Source organism: Saccopteryx leptura, chromosome 2 (genome assembly GCF_036850995.1).
Source record: "Saccopteryx leptura isolate mSacLep1 chromosome 2, mSacLep1_pri_phased_curated, whole genome shotgun sequence".
Classification (NCBI taxonomy): Eukaryota; Metazoa; Chordata; class Mammalia; order Chiroptera; family Emballonuridae; genus Saccopteryx; species Saccopteryx leptura.
Genome location: NC_089504.1, coordinates 133,277,198 through 133,298,075, shown reverse-complemented (window position 1 = coordinate 133,298,075; position 20,878 = coordinate 133,277,198). Strand labels below are relative to the sequence as shown.

At 38.3% G+C, this 20,878-nt stretch overlaps 1 pseudogene; it reads left to right on the top strand.

Annotated features, from left to right (window-relative positions):
- The first annotated feature begins 14,977 nt into the window (after nt 1-14,977).
- Nucleotides 14,978-15,096, top strand: LOC136396289 (U2 spliceosomal RNA; annotated as a pseudogene).
- Nucleotides 15,097-20,878: the final 5,782 nt, after the last annotated feature.

The window sequence follows — 20,878 nt, the reverse complement described above, 5'->3', positions numbered from 1 at the left end:
ATGAAAAAGAAAAAAAAAAAAAAAAAAAGAAACATCAATTCTTCATTGTGGCTCCTTAGTTGTTCATTGATTGATTTCTCACATGTGCTTGACAAGGGGGCTAAAGCAGACCGAGTGACCCCTTGCTCGAACCAGCGACCTTGGGCTCAAGCTGGTGAGCTTTGCTCAAACCAGATGAGCCCGCACTCAAGCTGGCGGCCTCGGGGTCTGGAACTTGGGTCCTCCACATCCCAGTCTGACATTCTATCCACTGCGCTACCGCCTGGTCAGGCTATATGTCTATGTTTTTAAATTTAACAAATATTTCTCACTATATGAAACATTCTGAAATTAGCTCTTTTTTCATTCAACATATTTCAGAAATTTATTCAGGTTGATGTGTAGAAATTATTTATTCATTTAATTACTATATAGCATTCTACTCTATGAACATATGACATTTGATGTATTTTTCAGATGATTAAACACCTGTGATGAATTTGAATGTTTTGGTTGAATCTGTAGATTCTATAGGATTTTCTATGTAGATAAGCACATCATCTTCCAATAATAACTAATGTTTTCTTCTCTTTCTTTCCAGTTCTTAAATTTTAATTTATTTTATTTCTTTGTCTTAGTGCACCAATTGGGACTTTTAATACAATATTAAGTAATAAATGGGAAAATGGCCACCTTTTCTTATTTTAATTGAAGACAAATTTCTAAAATGTATTCCTTAAACAAAAATTTACTGGAGGCTTTGTATTTACTCCATCATGTTCAGAAAGTTTCCTACTATTACCAGTTTGCTAAGACCTTTATAATAAATAAGCATTCAATGCCTTTTTTGCGTCTGTTGAGATAACATATTATTTCACTTAATATTTTAATTAGTGGATTTAAATAAAATATTATCTGAAGCTTGAATTAGAGAATTCTTGCATTAATGGTATATATTCAGCCACTTTAAAACTAAAAAAGTGAGAAGAAACAATCCCTTATAATAATATAGATATTTTTTATATCCTAAGGTTCAAATAAATAAGTAATTTGTCCAAACCTTGAAGCTAGAAATTTAAAGGTAGTAAAGGACCAGGATTTAGCCTCAAGTTTATTTAAATCCAAAATACTTTGCATCTTGCCTGCTCCAAACACACAAACACACACACATACCATTATATACAGAAAACATATGAGATGTCATATATCTATATTATCTATCTACACACACATTCCCCCCATTATATACATTAAACATAAGTGAAAAACCATATATAGTATCTACTGTATATCCATCCATTTATCCACGCACACACACCCACACCCACACACATCATTTACAGCTCATTTATTCTGGCCGTGGGAAAACAAGGAATATTTTATTCCTTAACTGAACTGAAAAGAGTAGTGCTTTCTTTTGATTTGGGTAAATTGGAATTAGAGGCTCCTGTAATCCTGGAACATCATGGCATTATAAGATCAGACAACTTCTTTTATTATTAAGAAATAAAGCAGGAGCTCTAAATCACAGGAAACAAAATTAAGATAGTTCCTTTAATAAGATTAATTATATCTGGCAGGTGGCATAGCCATTTTTGGCCTGAGGCAGAAACAAAACAGAAATGATCACAAACTGTAGGTAGATTAGGAAGGCCTGGGAGATGTGAAGCTTAATTAAACAAGTCCAAGGGCTGAGAATAAAGTTTATGGACTACTTTTTATATCCTTACTGCGAATTCTTTTCTTCTTTTCTTCTTCTTTTAATAAAACCTAAAATTAAAGGTAATTGGGATAGGCCCTTGCTGGTGTGCTCAGTGGATAGCGTGATAGCCCGCATATTGATGTCCCAGGTTTGATTCCCAGTCAAGGTACACATGAGAAGCAACCGTCTGCTTCTCTCCCCTTCCCTATCACCCTTCTCTCTCTCTTCCCCTCCCACGGCCAGTGGCTCAAATATCAGTCCAGGTGCTGAAGATAGCTCAGTTGATTCAAGCATTGGCCCCAGATAGGGTTTGCTAGGTGGGTTCCAGTCGGGGCATATGCAGGAGTCTGTCTTACTACCTCCCTTCTTCTCACTTAAATAAATAAGTAAATTAGTAAATAAATAAGTAAAATAATTTAAATGTAAATTACCATTTAATCTACCACTGAGCCAACTGGCCAGGGCCAAAATTATTATTTTTTTACACTGGCTCCAAATATTATATTTTAACATGCAATGCAATATAGAGATGGTATATTATAAAATTGTATACCTGAAACCTGCATAGTTTCATTAACCAATGTCACCCAGTAAATTCAATAGGAAATTTTAAATGTATATATTTTTAAAATTGTGCTTGAGTAACCATTGTACTAGAGATTTACACTTTTTCTTTAAATGAAGTACATGAAGCTCAAATTTATAAATCGGTAGAGGTATGAGAGTAAAATGCCAGCTAGCGCAGATCTAATGGCTAGGACACCATTGCCTCCTTGTGGCATAATTTCAGAATGACAAGTTCTGATTATTGAATATTTATTTTTTCTTTTTCAAATAAATTTTGACAGCCAATGTCATAGAAGTTATGGCTTGATGTAGAGAAAGAGTTGTTACAGATCCCACGTGGTCAATGAATCTTTATAGGAAAGAGACTATTTTATTCTGCCTTGTATAGACAAGCAAGTTTTAGGAAGAAAAGAGAAAATATCTTCCAGGCAAAAGAAACAGTTTCATAAAGAGAAAGAGATGTGAATGTATGATATATGGGATTAAGACCATGGAATTTGATATTAAACACAGTTGAACTTAAATCCCCACTCTGCTCCTCACCTGTCTTATGACTTTGGGCAGGCGACTTCTCTTTCTCCTGTTTCCTAGCCTAGAAAATGGATTTGGTCATTGTACTCCATCATAGCTTGGTTGTGAGGATTAAATGAAATGTGCACATAACATTTGGCACATTGGCCCATTAGTGTTTGCTTATTGTTAATAGATTTCCCTTCAAGGTGTCATTTGCTGAAAAGAGTAAACTATTTAGTAATTACTAGCTATTATTTTTGTCAAGAAGAATAAAAGACATTAAACACACATGTCACTGTAAGATGCATCTAAATTTCTGAAACAGTAAAATATGAAAATGTGCATCTTAGAATCAAAGGAACGTATATTATCATCATTATGAGGGCTGGTCTGCAAAGAATCTGTAATATAGATTCTTAAGTGGTAGGATTCAGCTGGTTTGCACCAGTTCGACAGAACCGATACCTAATTTTCTGTTGAGTTCAGCGAACCAGTTGTTAAAATGGCACTTGTAATCAAGGTTCTCTCTAAGGGGGTGCCTGGGCAGCTGCCCAGTGTGGAAATCACAAATTTACATTCCTTACTCTTTTAACATTCATCTGTATAACAGTGTATTCTAAGCACCCATAGTAATGTTCATTCCATCCATAGGTGAAAAAAGTTGCAAGTGAGGACTCCAATCAAGAAGCAATATGGAAATATCTTAAATAACAGTTTTATTGTTTTTAGTCAGGTATTAATATTTTTTCATTAATATTTTAATACTCTTTCTTATAACAATCTAGTTTTGTTTACCTCTTTTATTGTTCTTAAGTATTAAATGCATGAAATAATAAACTACCTTTCAGTATATCGTTTTTTATACTTAAAAACGGTCTTAGGGCAGAGAACCAGTTGTTAAATTATTTGAATCCCACCACTACATGCTTAAAATTTAGGTTTGATCCTACTTTTAAAATCCTTCTGTTCTTGGTGGTTTCGAGATACTTGTTTGTTGTTCTTAAATCACACATTAGGGTTAATGTTTAGTTTTCTGTCTCATGTGGTCTCTAAAAAATCCTTAGAACATATCAGACATTCCATAGATTATGGAACTAGATAGAATCTGGATCACCTGAGGGTGGGTTAGGATGAAAGGTAATCATCAGGGTCTCAATCCTAGAGCTCAAAGAATGAGCACAGGTTCAGTGCCAAATGAATGCAAAAAATAAAAAAGCAGTTTTTTCCCCGAGCGTGATAGCTGATAGATAGCTTACCACCTCCCATTGTGTTTGGTAATTTTATAAAAGAAACAACTACAGATGTGGTTACCAAACTAGTGTGCAGCTGAATCAAGTGTTAAAACACTGCAGTGTTGCTAGGCTCCAGTGTTTCTGATTCAGTAGGGATGGAGCCTGAAAACTTGACTTTGTAACAATTACCTAGGAAGCCTGATATAGCTGATCTAGACTACACTTTGAGAATTGCACCTCCAGAATCGCAACCAGCAATACTATTCTGACAGCCATTGGCTCATCGGACCCTCTCTCTAGTGGGATGGCTAAGTTGTCCTCGATGCCCAGAAAGCTGCGAGCCTCTCTAGTCCGCTGCCTTCTCTGGCTTTGGCTTTTCTTTCTGTTTGGCATTCTTTACATCCACAATGACACCAGAATCTTGTCCTGGAGGAAGGATCTGGGATCCCTTTGAGCATTACCAGTCCTCTGAGGAAGAGATGACTGGGGAGTGGGATTCTGCCAAGTGCCCTGGGATCTTGTTACTGCATGTTGCACTGCTGTCCCCTCTGGCTCCAGCAGTTTCTGCCTCTTTCAACAGAACACAGGAAGCTCAACTGAGGAAAGTCTTGGAAGCAGCTCCCCCGTGTCTGAGCCCAGGAACAATCACTTGAGAGCAAGGACGTTAGCCTCGCTCATCTAGAGACTTCTGAAGAAATTGGCTGGATGCCTACTTTGTCTTCAGCTTTCTCTCCAACAAAGTATCACAAATGCAAAAAGAGAGACTAGATGCCCTTGAGGTTTCCTAGTGAGTTCCAGCGTGACCTGCTGTAGCCAATTATAGGTACAAATTGCCCTCCACCTTACTCACTGCAGTTGTTCAGTAGCCAGCTGGGTAAATATTCTGGATTTAGAAAATTTTGTTGAGGGATCAGACCTTCAAGACATATTAAAACACCTAACTCAATTAAGCACACATGGCATTTTATTGTTGGAGTGTTTGGACAGACTCCTTCTTTCCATCGATGTTCACATATCCTTTCTACTGCCATCTGGTTTTGACAACCAGCACCCTGCTGGCCTCCATCCCCAAGTAACGTTGCCATCTACTGCATGGCTCACCCAACTATTACTGCTTAACCACAAAACAGCTGCTCAAGGACTTGGACCATTCTCCTCCAGTTACTTTTGTCCCAGTTTCCATCCTAGTGCTCAAGACACAGCAGGGGCTTAATAAATATTTACAAAGGAAATATTTATTACAAAAGAAATAAATATTTACAAAGGAAATAACCAATGTTAACATCAACTCCCTGATCTCTGGTGAGTATTGTTTTTTGTTGTTGTTGTTGTTTTTTTTTTTTTTACAGAAACAGAGAGAGGGATAGATAGGGACAGACAGACAGGAACGGAGAGATGAGAAGCATCAATCATCAGTTTTTCGTTGCAACACCTTAGTTGTTCACTGATTGCTTTCTCATATGTGTCTTGACCATGGGCCTTCAGCAGACCGAGTAACCCCTTGCTCCAGTCAGCGACCTTGGGTCCAAGCTAGTGAGCTTTGCTCAAACCAGATGAGCCCATGCTCAAGCTGGCGACCTCAGGGTCTTGAACCTGGGTCTTCCTCATCCCAGTCGAACGCTCTATCCACTGCGCCACCACCTGGTCAGGTTCTGGTACCCTCTTCATGAGGATACCTTGGTTGTTCTTTTTCCTTACAAAACCCCTGACTTGGTGATACCTCTCTTTTTATTTTAGCAATAAGATGGAGAATGAATCTACTCATATACCTCTAGTCTTCACCGAAACATGTAAATCTTTTACTTGGGTTTTAGAACAGAGATTTTAAAGTTTGGTAGAACTTATCAAATCTTTTATTTCTACTAACTGTGCTTTTTAAAAGCAGGTCCAGGTATACTGACATTATTTTTTGCCCATCAGTTCTTTCTCTTAAATCCCACTTCTCTTGTAAGCTGGTTCTCATATATCCTCCTCATCGGGAGAGCCAGTTTTGCAGATCTATGAGGTCACGACTGAGATCACAGGGTCCTACGGCCTCTTCTGATTATCACAGATACCATAGATCCCGGTGGTGCACCCAAATCCTGTTCTTGGCAAATCTTAACTACCTCTTCCTCCTGTGATTTGTTTACTTGCTTGAAATTGTACTTTCCTAGTTTCCTCAGACCTCTGGTAATTCTTCTTTTCTGCTAATAGGTCCTGCTTTCTAAATGGTGGAGGTCTCACACCAGGACTCCAGAGCCTGCACTGTGGTGGGAACTAGCACTGCTGTTCGCCAGTCCCGGGTCTCTGAACACATGCTGGACAGACTCAGCCTCCTCAACAGTAAGACTGCCTATGTCTTGTTTGGGCCAATGATGTAGGAATGGAAATTATATGTCAGTTTAAGGAAGACATCTTTAAAACAAGCATGATTCATCATGTTTGTGTTTTCCTACTTCAGAAATTGCTGAAGCACAAAGAAGGAACTTCCTCAGCCTGTTTACCTGAGTGAGGAGGACACAGAGAAGAGCCCTGCCCCTAAGCCAACCCAGACAGGACCTGTCATATGAACAAAATATAAACCTTTTTCATTTTAAGTCACTGAGGCTTTGGGGGTTGTGCTGGGGAGTCTCCCAGAATACCATCAGGCTCAATGATTCACCAGAAAGACTCACAGAGCTCAGGAGCTGCCATCCTTATGGTTACAGTTTACCACAATGACTTCCACCACTTAGGACACAGATCAAGATCACCTGAGGGTAAAGGCATGTGTGGCAAAGTCCAGGAGAAACCGGGCACAAGTTTCCACACGTCCCCTCGCAGTTGAGCTGCATGGGGGCATGGTTGTATGTTGTTGTGAGTCGGGGGTGCAGAGAGAGAGATCAGCAGACGAAATCATCAAGGACTAGCAAAGGACCACTGCTCGCTCAGGCAAATGGCCCCGAGTTCACGCTGTGTCCTATTTTTATTCACAAGACTTCAAAAAGCTTGTTTACTGAGAAATTGGCATAACATCAAGCATAACTTTTACTTAAAGATACATGGAGTACACCTGCATGATAGCTTAATAACAACATAATATCAAAAGGCATTCATTGCTATTGCTTCTATGGTTTCCACAATATTCCTCTCTTTATCTCAAGGATAACCTTGGAAGGTACAGAAATCTTATGAGAATGTTTTACTGAGAAAAGCCCAGCAACTGCCTTCAGTCACATAGACCTGTTTCAGTGACCCGCCTTCAACTCACAAAACAATTTTCTTGGCAAAACATTCTTTTCTTGTTGGCTGTGTTCCCATCCAAGGCCATGCAATGGGTTATTCCACTACATTTCCCCCTTTTTGTTTATGCTGAATGTTATGAAGCACCACAGAAAATACAGCCTTCTGTTGTTCATTCCTTTTTTTTTTTGCTTTGATTTGTCGACAGACTACATATAAAAGAAAATATAGAATTAATACTATTATAAAAAGTCCTACAGTGGATCCCCAAAATTCCTTAACATATTCAATAGGATTTAATTGTGATAAATTATCCATTAATTCCTTCAATATAGGTTGACATGTTAGAATTTCTAATTTTCTTTGAAAAGCTTCATGAATATGTCTTTGTAATTTAATGATTTCTTTAGTTATATTATCATGATTTAACAAATGCTTTTTAATATTTTCCTAAGGGATATAAGTATGATTTTAAGAAATAGGGATAACACAAAAAGTAGTTACATTCTAATTACATTTTAGCTTAATTTGTCTTTGCAGGCTAACAATTTGATCTCTTAACATAATCATAGTCTGTTCTAAATTATTAACTTTAGTATTATTTAGAAGTCCACAGTTGTTCAGAATCTTCATGTCATTTTTGCACAAAGTCTACAGTCTATATTTTGATGTAATGTAACTCTAGATATAGCAGCTGCAGTGGTTACAGCTATTAGTTCCATAATGATGGCGATGATCAGTCCAACCAGTCTCTTGGTTCACTTCAAGAACTTAATAAGATGTTGTAACAGCATCATGGAAGGGGAACCCTGCCATATCCGATGCATTTGTACTGGGATTTAGACTCCTGTTCAGGTTCTTAAAATGTAAAGACTTTGACTATTTTTATTAAAAAGAATAGAATTGGCCCTGGCCGGTTGGCTCAGCGGTAGAGCATCGGCCTGGTGTGCGGGGGACCCGGGTTCGATTCCCGGCCAGGGCACATAGGAGAAGCACCCATTTGCTTCTCCACCCCCCCTCCTTCCTCTCTGTCTCTCTCTTCCCCTCCCGCAGCCAAGGCTCCATTGGAGCAAAGATGGCCCGGGCGCTGGGGATGACTCCTTGGCCTCTGCCCCAAGCGCTAGAGTGGCTCTGGTCACGGCAGAGCGACGCCCCGGAGGGGCAGAGCATCGCCCCCTGGTGGGCAGAGCGTCGCCCCTGGTGGGCGTGCCGGGTGGATCCCGGTCGGATGCATGCGGGAGTCTGTCTGACTGTCTCTCCCCGTTTCCGGCTTCAGAGAAATACAAAAAAAAAAAAAAGAATAGAATTATTAATACATGTATAAAAAGCACACTTATTGCAAGTTATTGAATAATTTTCAGCTATTTGGTTTCACCTATAACAAATATATAAGGCAATCTAACACAAGCAGATATGAAATGTGTTTCATTCTTCTTAAAGATTAACATAATATGATTAGAAGGATAATTTCTCCAGATTTTTCCTTTCTATGCTGACATATGTTTAAGTTTCATGGCTACTTTCCACAAATGATATTATATAGGACCAAATTTTATATGAGGAGCTTGAGGTGACATCCCTCCTCTATGCTATATGATAGTATGATTACTTTGGTTACCAGCTGTAATTAAACCATCGTTCTTATGCCACCTTAAATCAGCACCCTGCCCTTTAACTTGGGCAGAGCTATGAGGGCTTTAATCTATAACGTTTTATGTACAGATGTATTACTTTTAAATCTATATCCTTGTAACAAATGGGGTTTTTTTTTCATCTCCTTTACTGTTATCTTTGACAATAGAGAGCCAAGCTTGAGCTTCTATGTTTAAACAATGTGGCTCATGTCCTATACATATAGGTAACCCCTCAACTCCTGTTGTATCATTTTCTAATTTCATGCCTTCTTTCAAAGGTGCTAAGGGACCTCTATCATTAAAAGGTCCTGGAAGCCAATTAGAGTCATTAACAAAAATAGGAAATGCACCATTGTCCTAATGAATAGCTCTACTTAATGGAGGATTAGGAACATATGCCTAATAACTAAAATTTTCAGCTCTACTTACTGGAATTGTTACCAAAGCAATCATTGCTAAAATCAGGTTAGTAGCATTTTTTTTCTAGTAGCTTGTAGCATATTTTTACCATTAAAGATTAGCTTTTTAAGTTGAACCCAACTTGGTATTTTAGCCTTTACAATACAGCAGCACCTTTAAGATTCTTCTTTTGAAATTCATTTCTTCTATCTCAGCAATGGGCAGATATGGAAAGAATCTATTGTTCTTATTCATGTTGTTAGTTTAATAATGTGAGCAGGACTCCAAAGGACTTCACTGGATTCTGCAATGACACAAGCAAACCCTCTTCCCCAATGTTGTACTACTCTAGGTACCTATTGATCCAACTCACTTTTATAATGTATAGGTTGATTAATTTTAGAACTGTTACTTTTCATCTAATGTCTGCAGCAGTCAAATTATCTTCTCCTGTATTTAAGAACTTTAAAGTAAATAAAGCTTTGCGTAACATAATTCTAGGGAATAGTCTCCTTTCTTCTCCCCCCTTTTGTTTAAGTAACATATTTTTCAGAGTGCAATTACTGCGTTCAATAATTGCTTGTTCTTGTGGATTATATGGAATTCTAGTAGTATGTTTAATATTCTAAAATGCTAAGAATTGTTGAAATTTAGTAGATGTATAGGCAGGACTATTGTCAGTTTTAATTGCCTTAGGAATGCCTATAACATTAAAAGCTTCAATAAGATGTTGAATGACACAATTAGCTTTTTTTCTAGGCAAAGGTGTGGCCTATCGAAAGAAAGAATAAATATTAATAAAACCGTACATAAGATAGTTTTTTAAAAGAAGAAATATGAGCAATATTTATTTGTTACAGGTTATTACTGTGTTGTCCTCTAGGATTCATTCCTCTGGGTAATGGAGGAACATTTATAATACTATATTGAGGACAGTTTTTAACACTATTCCGAGCTTCTTGCCAGGTTATTTTAAATTTTTGCATAAAATATTTTCTATTTGTATGAGTCTCTGTATGAAATTTAGTAGCTATTTCTATTGATTTAATGAGTTATTGATTAATTTTATTATTTGTAGTAGACATAGGTCCTGGTAAAGCTGTATGAGAACGAATGTGAGTTATATAGACAGGTGAATTTCATTCCTACAATAAAAGTTGTAACTCTTGAAACAATTTGTGCAATCTAGAACTATTATTTGAAATATAAACAGTTTTATAAGTTTAATTGTATGTTCTACAATATGTGAATCAGTAACAGTGTTAATAGGACAGGATGTTTGAATTTTGTTTTCAACTACAATTAAATTACACTGATTTAAGGTTTCAGAAGCATTTTTAAGGATGACTGAAAGAAAGTTCAGTATTATTTTTATAAGCTATTAATACGTTGTTTATATAATGCATTATTAAAGATTGAGGACATTTCTGACAAATTTTTTCTAAAGGTTGATTTATATAATGTTGATACAGTGTCTGACTATTCAACATTGCTTATTTAAGTAATATAAACTTAGTAAGAATAGTTAGTTATGCTTATTGTTATAGACACAACAGCTAGCATTGCTAGAAACAGAGTCAATGATGTTTTTTGAAGTTTTAGTCTTAATTAAAACATTTTTTGCCTCCTGGATAAGTTTATTTAATTGTCAACTTTTCCTTTTTTCTATTTCTAACTTATGCCGAGGCTTCACTTTTCTGGAAGGTATCTACTAGTCCCGTATCTGTGGAGATAAGAGTAAATCCTCACCCCTACATTTTGTCTACATTGCTGTTGTAAATTAGCAAACTATTTAAAAAGTTCATCTTGTGTAATATTAATAAGAGGGTTAGCATTAGCATTTTGATTAGCTTGAATACAAGCTTGATTTTTCTAAGTTATAAATTGTAACTCTTTCACTTTTGAAAGAACAGTCCAAGCTAACATTTCTAAATTTTTTGAAATAAGACATTCAGAGTCTATGAAGGAGGATAGCAGTTCCTGCGTATAAAGACAGTTAGTTTTATACTGGGAGCAAGCCGTTTTTAACTCTAAGAGCTTTGACAGAAATTTGGTCATAGTGAGTATAAAAAACTCCTTGTCAGAAAGGTTAGACTGTAATTTTAAAAGTTGCTCTTTTAATTATTTATAAGATAAATGTTTTTCTTTATCAGAGGCCAAATAACCCTTGTTATTTTCCTATTATAAAAAAAATCTTAGAGCTTTGTTAGGGATTTTTCCTAAGCTATGCAGCTTAGTAACTACTACCTAAGTGGGCTAAAAAGAAAACTAATGTTGCTTAGTAATAAGAGATGCATCAGCGTCTATATCTGAAAGTCTTTTGTATTGTTAAGTCTATTATAGGGCATCAGAGGAACTAAGTTCCCGCTTTCCCTGGTGCTTCCTTTTTCAGGATGTTGCCTTACAAGCAGCCAACTGTCTGAAGCAGCTTGATATAAATTCTTAAAATGACTTAATTTTACTTAATTCCTTAGTTTTATAAATTTGAGTATATTTTACACATAAACAAGACAATTTTCAATACAGAAACACAAGTATAACATATAACTTTAATTAATACTAATACTTGATTCTTATTTGATTTTAAACTTTGAATATACCTTACAATGTATTAACTAAATTAGCAAGTCTTAAGGATCCATATTCTATTCAATTTAAATTTAAATGAGCGCTCCTTATAATTTCTAATTTTAAAGCAAAAAATATATGGATGAAACTTTTTTCAATATAAAAGCCGGCATTTTTTTATCTTTGTATGTAAACACAATTCAGGCCTTAAAAATCACATTTTAGACAACATCAATCAAAAACTAAACAGAAATTAGAATCAGACAAACCAGACCAGACAAACCAAAGAGAAACCCAGGATTTCAGAGCACAGTCAGACTAGAAAGATGCCTGCCTGATTTTAATCAGGGCATTTTCTGACAGAGGGACTGACGATGGATGAGACTAAACAAAATTTTCCTAAGAAAATTCTCTTGGCAGCTGCTGGGATATTTTCTATAGTCAGATTTAACACATGTTCCCTGCCTCAGTTTCCAGGCAAAGAATAAGAAAGAAACAAAATGATAGCTCAGAGGATTGTAACTAAAACACCAAAGAAAATCAGTATTTATTTATTTTATTATTACAAAGACTAGAGAATTTTAAGGACTTCATGATTCTTCTATATGTCCTAGTTCTAATTGAATTTGTACCAACTGATGTAAAGCTGCAAGCTTTTCTTCCTTGTCTCCATTTCCAGTGATTTGCATCCAGGCTTTAAGACAAGCGATCTAATCTGAGCTATAACAGCATCGGTATAATCAGTTTGTTGTCCCACAGCTGCATAAGCACCAACTCCGATGAGCATTTCAAAAGTAGCTCCCAGGGGATTATTTCTGGCATTCATGCAAGATATTTGAAGAGCCTCCTCTCTCCACCAAGATTTGAATTGTAAATATTGTCCTGGTTTCAAAACCGTACTAGCAAGTAAATCCCAATCCAAAGGAATGATTAAATAATTATTACAATAGGAAGAGATCAGACCTTGAACATATGAGGACTGAGGTCCATACGTAGCAACAGATTGTTTGACTAGCTTTAAGAAAGTAAATTCAAATGGTCAAATTGGATATTATGCCCTCCCCCAGGATCTGGAGCATTAAGAGGAAAAGGCTGTCGAATAATTGGAAAAATAGATGCAGAAAAATTACTAGAATTAGATTCTAAATCATCATGACATATAAGCACCTGTTACATTTCAGAGATTTCAGGGAATTGAAAAATCCTTCCCCTGCCAGTACCAGTTAATTTTTGACCTTGAATTGGAGGAGCTGTAGGCTCACATATATCTTGCTTTTGAACAGGATAAGCAGTATACTGATTTCCATTCTCCTGTTGTTTCAGTGTAAATTGTAGTTTACTTAATAAATGTTTTAGACAGGCAACATCATCCATAGGGGCTCCCTCATTTTTTAAGAAAGAAGGATGAAAGCCTGTTGACGGCTGAATTTCATTAATATTATCAGTAACTTCAGAAGCAGAGACAGTATTGTCCAAGTCATTATTCTGTTCATTCTGTGCTGAATCAAATTCTTCAGGCTCATTAAAAATAACCTCACTCAAGTCTTTAACAGACTCTCCATCTGATTGCAAAGGGCCAAGGGCTGTAGCAATAAGATTATAAGCAGCCCACATTTCAGCATCAAGTGGATCTCCGTGCTGATGAACACAGCATAAAGACTTTCCTACTTGTTGCCAAACATTCAAATTCAATTGATTACAATGTTCAGGAGTATACCAATAACAATGTTTCTGAATAGCATTTAAAAGACGTAACAAAACCTTGTCTTTTATCTGAATCCCAGACCCTTTTAAAAAGGATTTTAAGCCTGACCTGTGGTGGCGCAGTGGATAAAGCATCGACCTGGAAATGCTGAGGTTGCCAGTTCGAAACCCTGGGCTTGCCTGGTCAAGGCACATATGGGAGTTCATGCTTCCAGCTCCTCCCCCCTTCTCTCTCTCTGTCTCTCCTCTCTCTCTCTCTCTCTCTCTCTCTCTCTCTGTCTCTCCCTCTCCTCTCTAAAATGAACAAATAAAAAAATTAAAAAAAAAAAGGATTTCAAAACTTGTACATAATTGTCCTGTAATGAATGGGAATTTCCCATGACTTTGCTAGTTACCCGAAAGTTTCGCGTACACAGCGCGTCCAATTTACCCTTTCGGGGTTCCGTCTGTTCCCAATCTCTTCTTAAGGCCCCACAGTAGGCACCAAATGTTGTTGTGAGTCGGGGGTGCAGAGAGAGAGATCAACAAACGAAATCATCAAGGACTAGCAAAGGACCACTGCTCGCTCAGGCAAATGGCCCCGAGTTCGTGCTGTGTCCTATTTTTATTCACAAGACTTCAAAAAGCTTGTTTACTGAGAAATTAGCATAACATCAAGCGTAACTTTTACTTAAAGATACATGGAGTGCACCTGCATGATAGCTTAATAACAACATAATATCAAAAGGCATTCATTGCTATTGCTTCTATGGTTTCCACAAGTTTTATGTTGTCTTTTTAAAAATATTTTATTAATTTTTATTTAATATTTCTCTCTCAAATGAGGAAAGGAGAAAGAGAGAGAGAGAGAAACATCAATTTGTTGTTCCACTTATTCATGCATTCAATGGTCGACTCTTGTATGTGCCCTGACTAGGGATCAAACCCCAAACCTTGGTGTATTGGGATGATGCTTCAACTGAGTTTCCCGGCCAGGGCCACATGGGGGCACACTTGATTCTTCTAGTAATGATGTATGAAAACACGTGTAAAGTGTTGTCTACCAGGGGAGCTCATCTGAGGCATGAGGTCCATGATTTTTAGTGGGGGTCAGTCACATCCAGTGCCCATGTGACTGACCTTAGCTACTCAGACTCAAGTCCCCTCCAGATCAAAAAGCAGGCAGTCACCATAAATATAAACTTATCTGGTTAAACTGGTACAGCATGGCTCAAAGCCTCAGGCTATGAAAACACACTTTCAGGCAGAATATTCCAAGGGCTCAAAGACTATCTCCCAGGAGGCAGCCCTGAACCAGTCCTGAAGACAGGCTCTTCTTTGGAATGTGTAGGGTTTGAGGAACCCAAGCCTGTAAGTTAATGCTTCCTGCCCAGGGAGGTGATTTCAAGGGTCCTACAGCCTCTTCTGATTATCATAGATACCCAAGTCATTTCCAGTTTTGAAGCTCTTGCTATGCTAAAAAATGAAGAAAAAAAATCGCTTCTCAGTCTTTTGGCTAAGATCAAGTGTAGCATCTGTTCTTACTGGTTTAAAAAATGAAGAAATGTCTAAACAAAGCTATAAAGGTAAAATAATTTAAATATTGACAGTCAATAAAATAAAAGTTCAGAACTAATACTTTTTGAGACATAAAGCCAAGTTTTTGGTACCTTGTTTTGAAATTCAGAGTAAAAAATGGCTTCTTTTCTGGGCTCATTCCTGCTGTGTCTCAGCAGCACTGTATGTCTAGCACAATGGGTGGAGATCAGTGAAGCAGCAAACATTTCCGGAAATTAAAATTTCATAACATTATCGCATCGTTTCATCATGATCATTTGGATCGAATGGAGCCTTGGCTGAAGGGGGGAGGGGAGAGCCAGTTTTTCAGATCTATGAGGTCACAGCTGAGATCACAGAAGAGTTGAAAAGGGCAAGATTGTTAAGGCAGCAGCTGTTGTGAGATGGGACTCCAAGAGGAGAAATTCTAGAGGGGAAGGGGTGAGGTGCAGTGAGACTTGGGGCACCCAGCTGGGTAAGTTTCTGGGTAAAATTGGCCTAGCTCATGACTGGGGTGTGAAGGTGAGAAAGGACGGGATGGGGGACTGGGAGACAACTTCTCAAAGGTCACTGCCTTCGTCTCTTAGCCCCTGTGTCTTTGACAGCCAACTGGGAGGTTTCCCTCCACCCCACTAAGCCATTGAGAGCTGGAATGAACAGCCTACCGGCTGTCGTGCTCACTTAGCTGCCCACGAGGATTCTGTGGGGTGAGACAGGACAGGGCACTTGCCAGTCTTGAACTGATTAGCCACCACTTCCTAGCCCTGCCTTATGGGCCACCTTTACCTCAGGAGCCTCTGGCCAGTCTCAGCCAGCTATTATTTTTTACTTAAGATTGCTTCTCACCCGATCAGTTGGTGGCACAGTGGATAGAGCATTGAACTGGGATGCAGAGGACCCAGGTTCGAAACCCCAAGGTCCCCAGCTTGAGCGCAGGCTCATCCTGCTTTAGCACGGGCTCACCAGCTTGAGTGCAGGGTTGTAGGCTTGAGTGTGGGATCATAGATATGACCACATGGTCACTGGCTTTGAAGCCCAAGGTTGCTGGCTTGAGCAAGGTGTCCTGCTGTAGCCCCTGGTCAAGGCACATGAGAAAGCAATCAATGAATAACTAAGGAGATGCAACAAAGAATTGATGCTCACCCTTATCTTTCTTTACATATATGTACACACACAGCCATTCTAAGCACAGATGTTTCCTGAACTACTGAGACATCTGTCCTGGCAGTTCTCCAGTGGGCAAGTGCTTCTCTTTCCACTATTTACCTGCCTTCTCTCCCTGTTCATTTATGCCTCTCCAGGGCCTGGAGTGACCTCTATCTTCAACTCCAGAATCTCTGGGTTCTGTTCAAGGACAAATGGCACAGCCTACCTTCCAAGACCAAGAACAAAAGGCAGGAAAGACATCCAGGCAGCAGATTAGGTAAATGGGGCTAATATGACCTTCAAGAGTCCTTAGATTTGAATATGCTCTATGGGAGAAAAACTAGGGTTACTTGTCTCCCATCCCTCTTCCAGCTGCACTATTTCCTGCTTGAGGAAGGTGGGGATTTTCATGGGCCCTCTCTCTTCTCCACCTCCTCAATGGAAGGGACAATAGAAAATATTTACCATTTTAATTTAGAGGGTGGACATCAATCTGAAATTCCTCTAAGAGTTAGTTGGGTGTAAAGCTAGGGACACTTGTTTATCCCAGTGTCGACTTTGTCTAAGAAGTCCTTATGTCCTCTACATGCTTCCCTTGGTGGAGCCAGGGCCAGAATCTGTTGCTTGAGACTGCATACTAGACCCAGGCAATGTTATCCATAAAGTCAGAAATAAAAGACTTACTATGAACTTATAGGACAGGGAACTTTAGGAAAGGAACTGGGACCTGGCCTGAGCTTTTGAAGTATACAAAATATTTTCAGGTAAGAGTTTATAGGAATTCAAGAAGAAGAAAAGTTAAAAGTATCTTCTAGGTTTCTAGGCTATCTAATTAAATTGCTCACAGTGGTTAAGTGGGCCTCAAATCTGAGAGCCAGTGAGGAACTGAGAAGCCTGAAACTTGGAGGGAAATGGGAATCTGTTCTAAGAGTATGAATTCTCTTCCGGGCAGCTGCAGGACCGTGAGTAGACACTGGAATCTGAGAATTCTACACAAGAAAGCACATAAGCACATAAACTACACCAGAAGACCTACTTGTCTGCTCATGGACGGATGTTTTGGCAGCAGAGTGGGCAAGACACTTTAAAAACAGTAAAAACAATAATATTAGAAATGGACTTTACAGTTACAGAGGTCTTTATATAATCCTCCCCAAACCCTGTGAGATAAAGATCATTCCTCCCATATTTTAGATGAGGAAACAAATTCATAATAGGCAGAGATTTGCCAAAAGTCCTGGAACTGGAACTTGGTGATGCTGGAATCCAAAATTTTCTCTCTCCAAATTTCAAATTCTTCCCACCACAATAGAGTTAGGCTTCTGATAAGTCAGCTATAAAACAAAGAGGATGCACTAACTTAGGCTCCTTTAGAGAAGTCCTAACAAAGAGTGAATCAAACAGACCTGACCTGAGCTGGAATGTCAGCTTTTTCACTATTATTACTTAGCATATCAGAGCTATTCAGTAAAACAGTCCACCCACACCTCCTTCCCCAGACCGTGTGAGGATAAGATATGGGGATCAAAGGACCCACCCACCTCAGTGCCTGGGTCATGAAAACGTAATCTTCCTTGGCCCAATTTCCAGTAATAAATCATCAGAATTCTATCTTGAGTGCATCTTTTCTTTCTTTTTTCTCCTCTCCCCTCTACCTCTCTCTTCCCTGTCCCACCTTCTCTCCTCCCTCTCCCTCTCTCTTCTGGTCTCTCTCTATTCTGTTACATTACTCTACATGTTTGTTTTTATACCAGTACCATAATGTTTTGAACACTATAGCTTTGTAATATCCTTGTAATTAGGATGTGTGATGCTTCCAACTTTGTTGTTCTTTCTCAGGATTGCTTTGGCTATTTAGGGTCTTTTATGGTTCCATACAAATTTAAGGATTATTTTGTTGTTGTTGTTGTTCTAATGGAATTTTGATAGGAATTGCATTGAATCTGCAGACTGCTCTGGGTAGTGTGGACATTTTAACAATCTTAATTTCTCCAGTCCATGAGCATGGAATATCTTTCCATTTATTTGTATTTTCTTTAGTTTCTTTTATCAATGTCTTAGTTTTCAATGTGCAGATCCTTCACCTCCTTGGTTAAATTTATTCTTAAGTATTTTATTCTTTTTGATTCTATAGTAAATAAAATTATTTTTTAAATATTTTTTATTTTTTCAATTACAGTTGGCACCCAATATTATATTAGTTTCGGGTATACAGCATAGTGGCTAGACGTCAATATAACCCATGAAGTGATCCTTCAATAAATCTTGCACCCACCTAACACTGTATATAGTTATTGCAATATTATTGACTTTATTCCTTAAATTGTACTTTATATTCCTGTGACTATATTGTAATGGCCAATTTAAGCCCTTTTCCTTCTTAATCCCTTCACCTTTTTTATTCAGCTCCCCAGCTTCTCTCATTTTAAAAAATATTTTTGAGTCCTTTGACATATTAGTTGTTCAAGACTGTGCCATTTATATTCCTGTATTTTCTAATTTTTTAAATTTCTCTTTTATTGATTTCTAGTTTAATACCTTTATAGTAAGAAAAGATATTCTATTGATCTCCTTAAATTTGTTAAGACTTGTTTTGTGGCTCAACATATGATCTCTCTTGAATAATATTCTATGTGTGTTTGAGAAGAACGTGTATCTTGCTGCTGTAATTTGAAATGTTTTGTATGTCTGTTAGATCCATCTTGGCTGTGGTATTAGTCAAATCTACTATTTCCTTATTGATAGCCTGCCTTCACGATCTACCCATTGTTGAAGGTGGGGTAGTGTAGTCCACTACTACTATTGCTGTCCATTTCTCCCTTCAATTCAGCTTATATTATACGCTATGTATATTTAAGTGCTCCAATTTCGAGTGCATATATATTTAGAATTTAAACCATCAGTTTGTTCCTTGGTTCTGTTTTGTTTGTTCATTTATTTTGTTTTTAAATTTCATATATGTGAAATCATATGATATTTGTCTTTGTCTGACTTATTTCACTTAGCATAATACCCTTTAGTTTCATTCATGTTGTCAAAAATGGTAAGATTTCATTCTTTTTAATGGTTGAATAATATCCATTGTACCTATGTATCACATCTCTTTCTCCATTTATCTTTTTAAATTTTTTTTTGTATTTTTTCCAAAGTTAGAAGTGGGGAGGCAGTCAGACAAACTCCTGCATGCGCTTGACCGGGATCCACCTGGCATGGCCACCAGGGGGCGATGCTCTGCCCATCTGGGGCGTTGCTCCGCTGTGCCAGAACCATTCTAGTGCTCCTCCGTGGTGAAGGCCATGGAGTCATCTTCAGCACCTGAGCCAACTTTGCTCCAATGAAGCCTTGGCTGCAGGAGGGGAAGAGAGAGACAGAGAGGAAGGAGAGGGGAAAGTGTGGAGAAGCAGATGGGCGCTTCTCCTGTGTACCCTGGCCGGGAATCAAACCCAGGACTTCCACACGCCAGGCCAACACTCTACTGCTGAGCCAACTGGCCAGGGCTTTAAATTTTTTATTTATTGATTTTTAGAGAGAGAGGAAGGGAGAGAGACAGAGACAGAGAAAAACATTTGTTGTTCCACTTACTCGTGCTGTCATTGGTTGATTTTTGTATGTGCCCTGACTGGGCATCAAACTCGCAACCTTGGCTTGTCTGTGCTGTATCAGAAGAGCAAGAAACAGATGTTTTGCCACACAATCAATTAGTCAAATTAGGGAGTCTTTAATTAACCAGCTGTGCAACCACATGGAGACCTAAGTCATTCAAATCAATGCGGTCCTGACTACAGTCTGAGACTACCTTTTAAAGGCAAAATTACATACTGATTGAGGAATGAGGAGAAGAGGAAGCACAGCAGTAGGACAAAGCAGGGAAACAAGCTTTCTTACAATGTTTACCTATAGGGTTAATTCAGGGAGAAACATTCTGAGAACACCTGTAGCCTTACAAAGCTAGCCCAAGGCCACAGTCTGGGAGACCAGCCTCAAGGCCAGGAATAGGGAGTCTTTTTAGAAAAGTAAGTCCTGCCAAGAGTCTCTTTGTTTCAGAGAAAGTAAGTTCTGCTAAGAGTTATTCATGCTAACGGCCTTTCTTTTCTATATTTCAGTCAGTATGATGCTCTAACTAACTGAGCTACCCAGCCAGGGCCTATTTATTTGTCTTTTGACTGGAGCATTTAATTCATTTACATTTAAATTAATTATTAAGTATGTAGTTATAGCCTGACTTGTGGTGGCGCAGTAGATAAAGCGTCAGCGTGGAACACTGAGGTTGACAGTTCAAAACCCTGGGCTTGCCCATTCAAGGCACATACAAGAAGCAGCCACTATGACTTGATGATTCCCACTTCCTCCCTCTTTCTCTCTCTGTCATTCTTTAAAAAAAGGTATGTAGTTATTGCCACTTTATTGTTTTCTAATTATTTTTTGTAATTTTTCTATGTCCCTTTCTTATTCTTTTGCTCTTTTCTTGTAGTGTTGTGTATAGACCCCTTTCTCTTTGTTTCTTGTATGTTCTGTGGAGTTCACAGGTGGGCTCTTGGTGGAGTCTGCAAACCAGCTAATAGGATCTGCAGCTGGAGTTTGAGATCCATGTGGAGGTTGCTTTGAGTGCCTACCCCTTTTCTTTGCTCCCAGCTCCCTCCCACCACTATTCAGCTGTACTGATCACCTCAGTGATCTGGGTAAGCTGAGGCAAA